The following is a 13,704-nucleotide window of genomic DNA, read 5'->3' as shown; positions in this document are numbered from 1 at the left end:
GGTGGGGGTGGGGGGCACTAGACCATCCATCTTCTGTTATTACAGCGTAATGGGGCTGCTCGGGCGCCCGCCCATTTGTCATCGGCCTCGTTCGCTGATAACGGGCATTTGTCATCACTTTCCTCTGCGCCAATGTCACCAGCGCCGCTGACAGGCGGGGATGGTGGGGGGGGGGCGGCCTCGCGTGCATGAGCACAGGCGCGCACACACGCACGTGGGCCTGCTGGACACACGCTCCTGCACATACACACAGGCACACGGAACCTGAGGGGGCACACCGGAATTGGGGAGACACACGTCCCTGTGTGTGGATCAAGGTTCCCTGGAGACGGACACACATGCAGACACACACTCAGAACAGCCTCATCTGTCAAGCAGCTATTCCCAGCTGGAGATCCCCTTCCCCAGTTGAGGAGACGAGTGCTGGGGGGAGGGGCTGGTGTTCGTGGTTAATGGCAGCTTGAGTGCAGGTGGCCCTCTGCCAGCTCCCTGTGTGCACACGTGTGACGTGAGCCACCAACATTTATTGAGCCCCCCCCACAGGCTCTACAGGCCTACATGTGACTGTGTGTCCCATTGGCAGAATGTGGCAGCACAGGGACAGCCAAAACGGTCACACTCAGGCCTCCCAGGCCTCTCAAAGACACAGGACTTTGAGCAAGTCAGGAGGGCTGGGTGGTGGAGGTGGTGAGTGGTGGTGTGATGAGTGGTGATCCACACAATGCCTTCCTCCCAACCCTCCAGAGACAGTGCAGCCTGGGAGTCACCCTTCCACTCCTGACCCCACTCAGGCTCTGAGCCTAGGATGATCTGCAGCAAGAGGGACTCAGGAAAGACTTCAGAAAGAACTCCCTGCCTGGAAAGAGTATGAAGCAGTTTGGAGTAGGGATGGCACTAGTAGCCAAGGGAGGAGCTTGGAAGGAAGAGAAGATCTCTTGCCCATGTCCTGTGCCCTTTGGGCTGAGTCAGGTACCAGCCCACCTGGGGCATGGATGACTTGTCTTCCTGATGCTGCTTTCTAGCACATTCACTTCAGGATGGCAGAGGGGACTCCGAGGGTACTCCATTAGCCCTTATTAGGGTGGAAGACTCCCTGCCCAATCTCTCTGTTTCCTAGTTATCTGCCACTTATTAGGTGCTCAATAAGTAACTGTTGAATGAATAAATGATTGATGACAGGGTGGGGGGGTGTCTTCCTAGTCCCTTTCTGAGTGTCCATCAGCCACTGATGGCTCAGATCTCATCTCCTGCCCTCTCCCAACTCCCTTCCTTACTCCTTTGTAGCCCCCCAAATTCCCCTTCTCCCCCAGCCTCTCCCTCTTGGGCTGAGGGGGAGGGGGTTGGGGGAAGTTCCCCTGGCAGAGCAGGGCCCACTTGTTCCTTGTAAATGAAGACCATAATTAACATTAAATTAAGGTAATACAAATGAAGGCAACATAGAGGCTGACAAGATGAGCGTTTGGGGAGGCAGTGGGGAGAAGTGATTCATATTTTTAATTTACTGTATGGATGGGCTGTGTGGGTGAGGAGCGGGTGGCTCGCATGAAGGGGGTGTCGCCCCGCGATGTTTGCTGGGCTCTGAGCAAGCACACAATGACTATTAAACTCAACTGTCCATATAATGGGACAGATTCGACATGACGCCCACCGGAGCACCAGGAGCTTGGCCAGCCAGGCTGTAAATCCTGCCCACACAGCACCCGCCTGCCCACCTGCCCAGCTAATCCATTTGGTCTAGGACTGGGGTAGGGTAGGCACAATCCCCAAGGGGTCTGAGAAGAGCCTTGGACTTGGGGAATCAGGGGGGCCAAGAGGGTCCAGGCTCCTTGCCCTGGCTCAGCTCAGGGTTGGGGGCCTCTGGAAGGTCAGGTCTTGCACGTGCTAAGGGTGAGATGGGCCATGGTCAGTGCAGGACCTTGCTGCCAGGATGAGGCTGGAACTCTGTGACCCCATATGTGGTGTGTTCCAGGAATTGAAGACACTGGTGTCCCATTCCAAAGAGGGGACTAACCATCTTCATCATCATCACCATCACAGCTCACATTTACCAGGACTTGCTATACACCAAATCCCACTTCTGACCCATTAACTGAGTCCTCACAACAATCCTAGGAGGAAGCTATTGTTATCCCCATTCGCAGACAGGGAAACTGAAGCTAAGAGCTTGTAAAGGTCCAGTGACCCATCCTCACTTCCACACCCCAGGGCCTGGGGTGACCCCTTGATCCTGTAAACTCTGTACCTGGAATGAAGGCCAGCATCCCAGGCGGCCCTCACACACTGGGACCTGAGGCCTTAGACACGAAGCTAAGGGAACTCGGGGTGTGTGTGTGTGTGTGTGTGTGTGTGCACGTGTATGTACATCCTCTCTCCCTCCCTCCAGTAAAAGAAAGGTGCCAACAAATCCCAGGCAGGGGCTTCCCTGGTGGCGCAGTGGTTGAGAATCTGCCTGCTAGTGCAGGGGACACAGGTTTGAGCCCTGGTCTGGGAGGATCCCACATGCTGTGGAGCAACTAGGCCCGTGAGCCACAACTACTGAGCTTGCGCGTCTGGAGCCTGTGCTCCGCAACAAGAGAGGCCGCGATAGTGAGAGGGCCCGCGCACCACGATGAAGAGTGGCCCCTGCTAGCCACAACTAGAGAAAGCCCTCGCACAGAAACGAAGACCCAACACAGCAAAAATAAATTAATTAATTAATAAACTCCTATCCCCAACATCTAAAAAAAAAACAACAAAAAATTTAAAAAATTATTTAAAAAACAAACAAACAAAAATCCCAGGCAGGCAGGGAGGAATCCCTGCTTACTCACTCTGAAAACGAAGCCGAAAGATGTTCGTCCCTGGGATGAGAGACGCAAGTGTAATTTAGGTTTTGATATTATGAAAGTCTCGCTGCTCTAAAACAGCGGGGCACTCGGTGCCTCATTAATAAAGAATAAACTTGGAGTCTATTTACAAGGCGCTTTTTGGGGTTATTTACTCTCCAATATACATATGTAATGTTGCGCATACTTACCGCTAGGTACAGCTCATCCTTTCAGCCTGGGCCTTGGAGTCACACTGGGGAGTGTGGGCCCTGCAGGGTGGAGAGCATCACTGGGGAAGAAGGAATGCAGAGGGGCGACCCCTGGGAGTGAGGAAGCTCTGTGGGAGACAATAGGGCCCCATGGAGGGGGGGATCATAGAATTTTAGAGCTGAAAGGTAGAAGGGATAGAGGTCCCACCCCAGCTTTCTCCCCTCCCCACTTTCCTGAAGCCCAGTCCCCTTAAAGATAAGGTACAGGCTAAGCTCCCCTGCTGGGCCTCCAGGCTCTCCCTCTCAGCCCCTCCCGTACTATCAGGCCAGGACCCTGCTCTGACCAGACCCTGACCACACCGGGGAAGATCCCCCGCACCTCTGAAAGGAGGTCAGCCAATTCCTATCAGTGAAGATGCCCTGTGCAACTACTGTGCACCTAATCTTACACCAGCCTTGTCACATCCCTGCCACCCCCACCATTGTGCCCAACAACGCCTGGAGTGGGTAAGGCCTTCCTCAAACCAGGATGGAGGCTACCTCCCAGCTCCGGGTGCCATTAGCCAGCCACAGTAGAGATGGGCTCCCCACAGCTGCTCAGCCACCACCTTTCCCTGCCGCTGCCACCACCTTATCCCGGACTCTTCACTTTACATGCAGTGTCTCCATGAATCTGCAGTCATCACACAAGGTAGGGTACCGCTTTCATATCTGTTTTACAAATGAGGAAACTGAGACTTAGGTTAGGAAACTCACCCAGTGTCATACAATCAGTAGGTGCCAAATTGGAGTTTTAACCCAGATTAGGATCTTAACCCATAAGGCTTCCTGGAGGATCCTGGGCCTTCAATGCCCATCCTGGCCCCTCTGCTCACCATGGACTCCAGCCAGCCCAGGGCCTCCAATGAGGAGCTCTGAGCCTCACCCTCTCAGAGCAGATCTCCCCTTACCGACTGACATGTTCATTTACTGAACACTGTCATTGAACAGCCACCACGTTCAGATTTGGACCTGGGCCTATGGCCTGAGTGGGTACAAGTATATGGGAGCGGAGAACTTGCCAGAGACCCTGGTTGATTCACAGGGGAGCTTGGAGTTAGGGCTGCCCACACATGCACCCAACACTTGTGAGGTTTTCTGTGCTTGTCAGCCCCTCAGATGAGTGTGTGGCTCAGGGCCCAGCCTGGGGTGGTGATGGTGACATGTGTGTGTATGGGGGCAACATCAGCCTGCCTCCCTGTCACAACCTGGCCACTTTGGACCAAGGAGACATCTGGTGGTCCCCAGGAGAGGGCAAGTTCTTGTGCACCCTTCCCAACCCCAGTGCTGGGGGAGAGCTGACCTGGAGGGTGCTGGACAGAGGGAGGAAGGTAAGTAGGAGGATCTGATCCATCATTGTTAAACAATGAGCCATCACCACCCTAATTAAAGATGTAATTGCAGCGAATACATTCTGGGCTGAGAATGAACGACGGATGGCAGGAAGGCACCTTGTAGGCAGCAGCCAGGAAACGATGCTCCCTCAAGTTCCTACTCCAAGCTGGGGAACCCGGCACCTGGTCGCAGGGCACCCTGGTGTCTCCCAACAGGACGGTGACAGTCAGGCAGGGACTGAGGCTGGAGCTGAGGGGCCAGGAAAGGGCCAGGGCCTGGGGCCTTTTTGGAGGAATGAGTGTGGGAAGGAGGCTGAGAGGCCAGAGTAAGAGGGACTGGCTGGTGTGTCTGTGTCAGGCAGGGAAGCAGGGCCAGTAAGGAGTGAGTAGCTTTGTGAGAGTATCACCAGAGCACAAACCAGGATCTCAAGGCACATCTGCTTTGGGGTAATTGGGCCCCTGCAAAGGCCAGAAGGACTGACTGACCCTTGGTCCTAGAGGGTGAGTACAAGGGCCAGGCTAAGGGGACTCAGTCTGTAGGGGATACCATAGCAGGCATCTGGTGGGCCAAATTGGCTTTTAGGTCTGGCTCCAGGGACTGGGGGTAGGGGTGGGAGGACTGTCCTGAGAGCTGATTTGTCCTTACCTGGGGTTAGGGTACATGGCAGGGGACTGGCCACATGAAGGGAAGAGAGATGGACTCCTCCCACCAACCTGGCTTTTGCTGCTCCCTCCTTTAGCATGGAAGCCTCCCAGCCACCCCAACCCCTGCCCTGGACTCCCTCAAATGTCGTGGGCACTGGTAGACCCAGGGAGACCTGGGCTTGGGACATCTTCCTGTACTTGGGATCAGAGCGTCTGGATTCCAAGGCCTATTTGCCCTGGGCCCCCACCCACACTTACCTTCAGAGAATAGGAAACCCTGAGCACAAGGTCAGGTCACTCTGAGGCCAGCCTGAGCTGTGACAATCCCAGGGCCAAGGCAAGAAGGCCAGCCTGTTTGGGGAGCCTGGTGGCCTTAGCCTCTTGGCCTCATCTGGCGTGGTGGCCCCTGGCCAGGGTCCTTCAGGGTTTATGGGCTGACCCCAGGGGAGAGTAGGCTGGGTGGGGGGCGGTGAGGAGCCCAGGCAGGCAGGCAGGGAGGGAGCGAAGGCCACTGACAGCAGAACAAATGCTTGTAATTTTATAACCAATCTCAGTGTGTCCGTGGGGGGCCGTTTGTGCCTCCACTCAGGACCAATCAGCCTGACAGAGCTATGAGCCGGCCTGAGTGAATGTGAGCAGCTTCCCCCACGAACGCCACTTACTGCAATCTCATTACCCGCCCAGCCCAAGACTGGCCAGAGCTGCGGGGCTGCAAGGAAAGAGGACCCAGCCCATGCTGGCACACAGCCAGGCCAGGGCCTGGGGCCAGGAGGGCAGCATGGGCAGGCCTTAGCGATCCAGGGACTCAGAGGGAGTCAGGCCCAGGAAACGATAAACATTTATTAAGCACCCGTTCCTTACTAGGCATGCTAGATACAGGTAGGGCACAAACCCCTGCCCTCAAGGGGCTTGCTGTCTGCTAGGGGCCTATGGAAAGATTATAGAGGGATGGGCCTCGGGGAGGCAGAGATAGAGAGATGTGACTGGAGGGCAAGGGGGGGCAGAGCCCCAGAGCCGAGCTGGTACTGGGCCAGGGGTGGGAGGAGAGGGTAAGAAATGGAGGGAGACGGAACCAGAGAAACCTCTGGAGTGCATTCAGAGCTGGGGTAGAGAGATACAGGGTGTGGGAGGGAAATGCCCACCAGGGGAGAGAGGAGGGCAGCCAGGGAGGGGCTAGCTGGCCAATGGTGGATATTAAAGGACAGCCTTGCTGGATATTTGGCTCTGGGGATGGCTACGTGCCCGTTAGTCTCTCTAATTGTCAAAAATCTAATTTAGTGTCTGGAGCCTGGACCGGCCTCGGGTTAAATAGGAGGCAGGCCTAGCCATAAATCCGCCCTCCCAGCCTGGGCTGGTGCTAATTCTGCAGTTAAGTGAGGGGGTGAGGAGGGCAGCAAGATGGGACAGGGAAGGTTCTGGCGAGGGGGTATCTCTGACCCTGCATGCCAGCCCCTATGTGCTAAGTCATAGCCAGGCCCTCCTCTCTTGTTGGAGGAAGGGGACTTTCCTTCCTGGTGCTCAGCTGGACCAGGCAGGGTTAAGTGTCTGAAATGTGTGGGTCCAGCCCCTCTTCCTGGACCCACTCTGCGTCTAAGTGGGCTCAGCTCTTGCAAAAGTTATAGGAAGGTCACATTTCCTAATAACCTCCTGAGCCTTTGGTGAGGAAGTGGGCATGGAGATTCATACCATGTGACCCAAGTTAGTGACAGTCTGAGTGATGGGGACCCAAGGGCCATTCCCCAGTGGGGAGAACAAACACAACCCCCTGGGCTTCTCCTTTCCTGGACCCAGACTCCAAAGGAGGTACACGAGTGCACTGAGACTGGGACAAGGACAGCCCCCCGAAGGCCTCATTTGGTCTGAGGCAGGGGATGGTTCTCTACCTGGACTTCGTAATGACCTCACTCCCCTCAGAGCCAATAATTGAAAGCAAGGGGTGTGGTAGGTGCAGTGGGAGAGGTTGGGGGACTGAGAGGGTTCCCTGAGAGGCTCAGCTTCCATGTGGGGGGAGGAAAATGATTTCTCCTGGCTTCGGCTCCATCTCACCAGGCACCCACCCGGCCTCTCCTGTTGCTAACAAAGTGCCTTTAATTAGCAGCCTAATAAAATGCTCTTAATTGGCAAGAGCCAATCAGGATGAAGAGAGGTCTCCTCCCCTCAGTCATTGCTGATGGTGGTACAGCTATAGGTTTCAAGGGGAGAGGGATTCCAGGCCCAGCCTTGCTTTAGGAAAGTGATTTCAGGGCTGAGTCTTCCAAGGGTGTGCCCTAGACCCCAGTCTTCCTAGAGAGGAGCGATTTGACACTGGGTTTCAAGGTGAGACCCATAACCCTCCCAAGCCCAGCCTCTGCTCAATTTTGGGCTCAGGAGTCCAGCCTACAAGTGACAACTGAGTAGATGCCAGTGGCCCCAGGAGTGTCCACTGACTCCTCCCCTTCCCTCTCCTTAGCTCTTAGGGAGGAGACTCCAGTGTGGTCTTGTGCAGTGTGAGGAGCCCTTTTTCTTGTTCCTCAGGTTCCTCATTTGCACAACGTCAGGTGCACCTGATGCTCTGACATGCCTCCTGTTCTAGCACTGGGGCCCTGTCATCTAATAGTCTGAGAATGCTCTAATGACCGCAGTTGTCAATCCAGGTACAACAGGCACAACAGGCTGACAGGGCCAGGGGGCCTCGTCAGGCAGGGAGGACCACCACTACTAAAAGCCCATAGATGTAGAACAAGGATGAGTTACTTTTACTGAGGTTCCTGCTTGTGGCACCAGAGGGGAAGAGGGAGGAGAGGAGGGAACGGTCTGGCTGCAACCTGGTACTCACTTCCCTAGGTTTGATTTAAGAAGGGAAGGAGGGTGGGTTTCCCCAGTCAATGCTCCCTTCATTTTTATAGCTTGTTGGAATCTCTCTTGAAATTACCCCCAAATGTGAGCTCTCCCATCTTGAAACTGATCAAATGGGATGCCAGGGAAACCCAAGTCTTTTCACCTAATGAGGTGGCAGAGGAAAACTTAAGTTCTGAGCTCAGGTTGGTAGGCCAAGGCTATAGTGACCAGTTCCCAAGTTAGACATCACTTTTGGCTTCAATTTAATTCAACATGGAACACTAATTGTATGCCTGGGTTCCCTTCCCATACTTATTCATACCCATTTGGCCCTGTCTTCTCTCAATATTGCTTTCTCATGTCAGATTACCTTCAAAAGGTCTCTGTTTACTCCCTCAGTTTCTATATTGAAAAAGTCATTGTCCTCTTCATGTTGGTGTAAAGAGATAAGACACCTAGGACATTCACTTTAATCTTATATTTGTAATTTAAGTTACTTTTTTTCTGAACAGTTAAAAACAAAACAAAACACACTGTATTACCATGATCCTAGGTTGTGAACATATTGGTACATTGACTACACATCACCATAACATAATCACAAAAGTCAAAGCAGTCAGTACTGAAGAGTCTAGAGAATAAAGCCTGAGCCAACCGAAAGCTCTCAGGGAGGCTCACACTTGTTGCCAGGCCTGCCCCATAGCTGGAGTCCAGTGAACATCCGTCAGAACAGTCTGTGTTGGGCTTGATTTGGGAAAGTGTTAGTATCCTTGGTACCCAGAGAGCTAACCCTTCCTGTTGGTCTTTTCCATCAGTGTCCAAGAAGAGAAAGGGACAGAGGGGAGGTGAAGCTTTATAATGCTGTTTACTGCACTGACCCATAAACACCCACACAGCCACCCAGGAACCAGTTGGGTGGGCTGGAAAGATGTTGGCAGGTGTCATCTGCCTCCAGGAAATTTTAGGTCATAGGTACTCAGTTTCCAACAGAAGAGGTTTCTGGATTTCAATGCATTAAGTTCCACCTGAAATCAGCAGCCATAATCATGCTTTTTTGGTTTCTCTCCTCAGTTCCAAGGATTCTGAAGTCACAAATGAACTACAGGTAAAGTAACAAGAAGAGAAACTCAGCTTTAATCTACTAAGAGATGGCTGTCTTTTCAACACTGATTATGTTGAGACTGTGAATAACGTAAGGGGCTGTGGTCTGCCAGCGATCGGCTATGTGGATGAGGCCTGGGGAGATAAACTCAGCCTGCAGGTTCAGGTACACTTGGTAGAAGTGAGGGTTACTCTAGGAGGGAAGAGAGGAAGGCAAAAAGAAGCAAGGGCACCTTTTTCTGTTTTCCAGCTCGGGGAAGTCTGCTGAACTCAGAGAAATGAAGGAGGAGATCAGAAATATGGATTAAAGTCATATGGCAAACCTGATCATCAAACAGGTGGTAGGCATCGAAGCATCCCTTTTGACACTGGAAGTCCTTTGGATTCCTCCAGAATCAAGCTTGCAGCCTAGCCTCTCTGGCCTGCGCTGTTCTAGGCAGGAAGGTATTACCATCTAAGATGCCAAGAAGGTCAACAATACAAAGGTGTCTAATTCTGGGGAAGAAAATTTTGCCCTAATTATTCTAATATTCCCCCCACCACTCCACCCCCAGCCCTGTGTTTCCACGTACAACCAAGTGCTAAGTAAGAAACAGACCAACCACAGCTATTCAGACCAATGGGTACCAGGAGACAGCAAAGGAGAAGAGTGCATATTTTCTTCTCTTCAGCTTTTGATTTTACAAAAGAAAAATAAAAAGGATTTTTCTTACTCAAGCAGAAAACAGAATGATTTAGGGATTCCAGGGTCTTTCCCAGAAACAAGCTATGAGGGCCAGACTTTATTACTTGTCAACAGAATCCCAGAGAGTCCCTACCTCTGAAGTTTCTGGTGAAGAGTCATTGGAAAGAATTTTGCCAAGGGACAAGTGTAAAAGGCCTCCCACTCACAATTCATGTCCATTTTCAAACTGCACATTAAGAAAGTAAAAGGATGTTCTCAGCAGTGGAAATACACACATATGTAGCAAGGCATGCTGGTTTTGTCCAAGGAGCCCCAGTGTGAACAGAGAGCTCACAAGTGCCCACAGAGTAACCAGGTGCAGGGGCATGCACACGCTCCTTGTCTGCCTTTGAACAGGATTCCTCCCATCTTTATGAGATGTTTCTTTCAGGCCTAAATTGGAATTTTAGTGAGAAGAGACTAATCTACAATGGGGACATTTCATTTCAGAGCCCAGAAACACCTTCAGCTCCTTTTCTACCATTCCTTTGGAGGTGTTGAGACTTCATTTCTCTTGTCTTTTTAAAAAGGTCAAACTTTATTTTTATTCTAGCCCAGTTGGGGATTAGTGATAATCGATTCCCACTGAAATCATGCAGAGATGGTAAGTGGCATTTACCTTCTCTGGAAACAAACTTCTACTTACCTGATTATTTCTTCTACAATGAACTGGTAAATGACCCCCAGGAGCTGAGAAATGTGACCGACAAGTTTTTCAGACCACTTAACTTCATTCCCATTTCCGTGAGCAGCAGAGGACAACCTGGAGAATATCCTCCATAGAGCTAATGGCTCCAGACTGCAGGGTTCACCCTTGATCTCATTTATGATGTACTGGACAAGCTCCTGTCAACATACCTTCAACTGAACCTAGATGAGAGAGCAAAACCCTGGGGACCAATGAATATTCCATGGTTCCACTTCCGAATAGCAGCATATAAGAGAAGGACTGGTAAAGTTATGGCTATTGGACAATATTTTGAAATAGCTCAAAATCCATGCCTCTTTAATGCCTGACCTGGGATGGCCCTCTGCCTCATCTATAGCAAAATCCTTAACCAATCAAAAAGCCATTAACAGTCAACACACACACACACACACACACACACACACACACACACACACACAGTCAAGACAATAGACAAGGAACCCTGATAGTGGCTAAATAGAAGACATACATCTAGCATGTGGGTATTTGGTAAGGAAATTATATTCAGAAAATACTGGGTTGGCCAAAAAGTTCCTTTGGGTTTTTCTGTAAGATGTGTGGAAAAATCCGAACGAACTTTTTGGCCAACCCAGAATTTCCCAAGCAATGACAATCATTTCACTGGGAAATGTTTTCTGACTATAACCTGGAACTAAAAGCTTAAAAGCACTCATAAAGCAGGAAAGGGAAAATGCATATGCACAATCTGCCTCTCAGTACGTAACAAGATTCAGTCTGGGCATATTTTGGGAAGAGGATTCCTTCTGGCAAAGCAGAGGAAAGAGTGAGGATGACCCCCCCCCGCCCCCAACTAAAGGTGGCCTGGCTTTGAGGTCGCCTGCAACAGGATCCCATTCTGAAGTTTTTACAGCAGCTGGTTAAAAGGGGCCTTTCTTTTACTCAACTGCTTTGATATAACGGAAACAATGGGCCTGTCTGCTCAGCTTCCAAGGGAAGACTTGGAGACTGCCCTGTGCCCATTGATGGGTGTGTCTGTGCCACACAATATGGCTGGTGAAGGCCCATTCCTGCCCAGGGAAACAAGCCGGGCACATACTGATAGTACTCCCTGTGCCCCCAGGTTGGGGGGCACACGTGCCCTGCACCTGAAGCCTCTATAGCTGATTTTGAAGTGGCCAGTAAGCCTTGGCTCTTCCTGAAGTCCATTTATTTATGTTGCTCACCAACTGCCAGAGGAATTTTATTGGGGAGAGTGGAGAGTAAAATAAGGCCAAGAGAAGGAAGAAAAGGAAAGAGAAGGCATTTCTGTGCCATTAATAAACCCTGTGTGCCAAACTTCACCCTGATTCTCTCTCTGGCAGTTTTGCCTTTTATAAATACCAGGTTTGGAAAAGCAGAAGGAAGGTTCTGCAGAGCAAGGTTGAGATGATTAGCTTGATTTTTGAGAGACAATATTTACTGGCTTAAATGAAAAAGACATCACCTTTTAGTCTTGACCACCTGGTAAGCTAGCCTGATCGTGGTCTCGGCAAAGATACAGGCACGCCTGGGTACTTGCAGGCCCTGATGAGGAAATCAGAGATGCGAACCATTATGCAGAATGGCTCTGGCCATTTCAACCCCTTCTGTAGGCTGAGCCTTAGCAGTGATTTAAGATGAAGTACGCTTTTTATTACACATCTAATTGTTAATGAGAGGAAATGCAATCAGCAACTCCTTTCCACACTCTACATGGAATCGAGGAGACTGCTGAGTCCAGAAAAGATGTGGCCATTGAAGGAGCCCAGGAAATTTCTGCCCCTCCCCCTTTTGTTTTGGGGGCGTGGGTGGGTGTTACAAGGAGAAGAGAGAAGAGGTGCAAATACGACGACAGTACCATGTCTGAGAATCCATCGTCGCCACATAGGGTCACTTGCAGCAAAAGCCTGGGTTTGAAATTTTGACTGAAGGGTACTTAACTCTTCTAAGTATTGCATTTTCTCATTTGCCTCATGATAACTGAGGATACTTTCTTCATATTCTTTCTTCTCAGGTGGAGCAGATAAACATGTTGAAGGGGAGTGGGAGAAGGGGCAAGAGGGACAGAAACAGAGAAAGAGATGGAAGGAAAGAGGCCCAGATCTTCCAGGGTGTACATTCTTGTTTTCTTTCTTTCTTGCCCCAGAGGCTACACAGACAGCTGTTTCCTCCTAAGCACAGTGGGGCTGGGCAGATCTTGCCAGGTGCTGGGTATTCTTGCAGTTTACAGGGAGACACTGGGTGCCGTCTGGCTTGAAGTTGTATCCCCTGTCCCTTAGAAGCGGCTCTCTCCCAGTAGGCTCCATAGGAAACTAGTTCTTCTGCTTAACGGCAAAGCAAGAGAGATTCTGGCAAAACACTAAATATATTTATGTCATCTCTGTCTGGAACCAAATGAGGAAAAAACAGGAGCAGGAGGAAAGAAGGAGGGGAGGTGGGGTTTAAAAGTTCCAATCATTCACAAAAGATAGAAGACATCTTCTGATAGCAGCACGGAAGCAGTCAGCTGTGCTGAGTAAACCATCCTGGGTCGACTGCAGACCAGCTGTGTCCCAACAGGAGTCTTAAAGCCCTGCTCCTCAGCTAGTCCGGGGAAAGTGGGTGGTAGTTTGATTGTTACTGTTGTTGCTCATCCTGGTATTGGCAGATACGTTAAATACCGCAACTTTAATGAGTCCTGTGCGAAAACAGAGCACGTAGTCATTAATCCCTTTTCCTATATTTCTCACTTTCTCTAAGAGGAAAAGAATATTAAACTAGCTGTCAATTGGGGGAAAGGCTCAGGGGTCCTTCCTAATGCCCGCTTTCTGTCCATGCCATGCAGGAGCTTCTGTCAAAGGCTACATGGCCTGTTTGGGGACTCGGCAGGGCTCACTGACATGGTCAGGGCTGTAGTGCTCATGCAGAGTGACTCTGATATCTAGAGATTAAGAGTGACTATGGTGGGTGTAGCATCAAGCTTTCAGCTGCTCCCTATAATGGTAGAGCGGGCGAGGACAGCTCTGAGGCTCCAGCCCTTAGCAGCCATGAACGCAATGTGCCACTAACAAAAGTGGGGGAGTGAGGTGAGGCCATCTGGTTGCTTGGCTGGAGGGGACTGGCAGTGTAGATGAGGGGAGAGCCTGATTGTTAGATGTGTGCTCTAGAAGTGCTCCTAGTACCTTCAAGGACAGGTATGTAGGTGGTGTCTGGAAATGTGGCCTGGAGATTAGGCAGAGGTTGGGACTACAGATACAAATTAGAGATGAGAGCTGAAGCCTCGGGAAGAGATGAGGCAGCCAAAGCAGGGAACTCAGATAAGGAAGAAAAGCCCGAGACAGACTCTTAGTGGATGTCTGTG

The 13,704-nt window shown here is 50.9% G+C and overlaps 1 protein-coding gene across 10 annotated transcripts in view; it reads right to left on the bottom strand.

Moving 5' to 3' along the window:
- Positions 1-8,314: 8,314 nt before the first annotated feature.
- The window catches only part of BTRC (beta-transducin repeat containing E3 ubiquitin protein ligase), a 184,703-nt gene continuing 179,313 nt past the window's right edge, over positions 8,315-13,704 (bottom strand). For 9 of the 10 annotated variants that reach the window (XM_027112353.1, XM_027112348.1, XM_027112351.1 and 6 more), the window contains one exon: positions 8,315-13,041. The gene's annotated coding sequence lies outside the window, so the exon portion shown is untranslated. The remainder of the gene's footprint in view (positions 13,042-13,704) is intronic. The other variant, XR_003433896.1, reaches the window with a different exon arrangement.

This window comes from Aethalodelphis obliquidens, unplaced genomic scaffold (genome assembly GCF_003676395.1).
Source record: "Aethalodelphis obliquidens isolate GAN/ISIS:26980383/991018 unplaced genomic scaffold, ASM367639v1 scaffold11, whole genome shotgun sequence".
Classification (NCBI taxonomy): domain Eukaryota; kingdom Metazoa; phylum Chordata; class Mammalia; order Artiodactyla; family Delphinidae; genus Aethalodelphis; species Aethalodelphis obliquidens.
Note: the sequence above shows the minus strand (reverse complement) of the source record. Positions and strands in the feature narration are given on the sequence as shown.